The sequence below is a fragment of the Etheostoma spectabile genome, unplaced genomic scaffold (genome assembly GCF_008692095.1).
Source record: "Etheostoma spectabile isolate EspeVRDwgs_2016 unplaced genomic scaffold, UIUC_Espe_1.0 scaffold383, whole genome shotgun sequence".
Taxonomy (NCBI): Eukaryota; Metazoa; Chordata; class Actinopteri; order Perciformes; family Percidae; genus Etheostoma; species Etheostoma spectabile.
In genome coordinates, this window is record NW_022605597.1 from 146301 (window position 1) to 147563 (window position 1263).

General features: G+C 47.8%; 1 protein-coding gene across 1 annotated transcript in view; it reads right to left on the bottom strand.

Moving 5' to 3' along the window:
• Nucleotides 1–1263, bottom strand: part of dus2 (dihydrouridine synthase 2) — a 42493-nt gene that overhangs the window by 32976 nt on the left and 8254 nt on the right. The gene's annotated exons all lie outside the window — the stretch shown is intronic.

The window sequence follows — 1263 nt, forward strand, 5'->3', positions numbered from 1 at the left end:
TTTGACCTGAATACCAGACGAGGGTTAAACTACTAAACTACTAGGGATGGAGGGGGGTAATACTGTATCGATACACAGAAGCCAAGTATGGATCTGTTATTATATATTATATATATTATATATTATATATATTATATATAATATATGTGTTGGCCGTTCTGCAGTGATAACATTGAAGATGAACGAACAGAGACATTTTTCTTTTTAGATGAAACAGATGTTGATGAGTTTCCTTTTGGAGACGTCGTTAGAAATTGGGAAATATTAGAAGTTAGAATCGCAATACTATCGTATCGTGGCGTAAGTATCGGGATGATATCGTATCGGGAGGCGCCTGCTGACCCCCCCCCCCCCCCCCCAGCCCCCCTATAAACTACACTTCTACAACACCGAGGCCTGAACAACCAATCACACGTCGTCATAGTGGACCGGATAACATCCTCTGCAGTCTTCCAGAGAGTTCTCCATCAATCAGCCTGACACGTGGAGCGTTGGAGCCCAATCACAGCGCTAACCGAGTCCTCCTGCTGTCCATTTCCACCGCCGGTTCGACGGCTGGACACAAAACCCCCGTCTCCCCGAGCCGGTTCTCCCCGGTGAGAGCTCTTCATCCACTTTGCTCTTCACAGCACGCGCCAGGAAAAAATATGACATGGGTCAATTTGACCTGAACACCAGAAGAGGGTTAAACCGTGTGTTGTCTTCCCGTCGACCGGCAACTTTTTGTTTTCTGGGGTCAAAATTTAACGTTTTGGTCCTTTTTTGGTACACGATCCGTCCCGCATGCACGATGCGTTCTGCCCACGGCAATAGGTTAGCACACGCCCGATGTGCATGATGTAGAGCACGGGGTCTATCAACAGGGGGTCCGCGACCCCTAGGGGTCCGCGGAGTCGGCACGGGGGTGCGAAAGTTTTGGTTGATTAGACTTTTTTTTATATCCACCCCCCCCCCCCCCCCCCCCTGCAATTTTCCACTAATTGAAATGTCTTTAAATCCAACATTAACATGAATTCAACACATGTAGTGAACAGAGAAATGGAGGCAGCAAGAAGAGTCTTTCAGTCATCAACACACCTGGCACATATAGGACCAGGTTTGATAGAAACACCAGTGATACAAATATATATAATTAGGGGGTCCCCGCTCCATCTCGCCATCAGTTTGGGGGTCCTTGGTCTGGAAAACATTGAAGACCCCTGATGTAGAGGATTTACGGCCCTGCACCATCTGTTCCACAGTAGCGGTCTGCTGTTAGCCTCC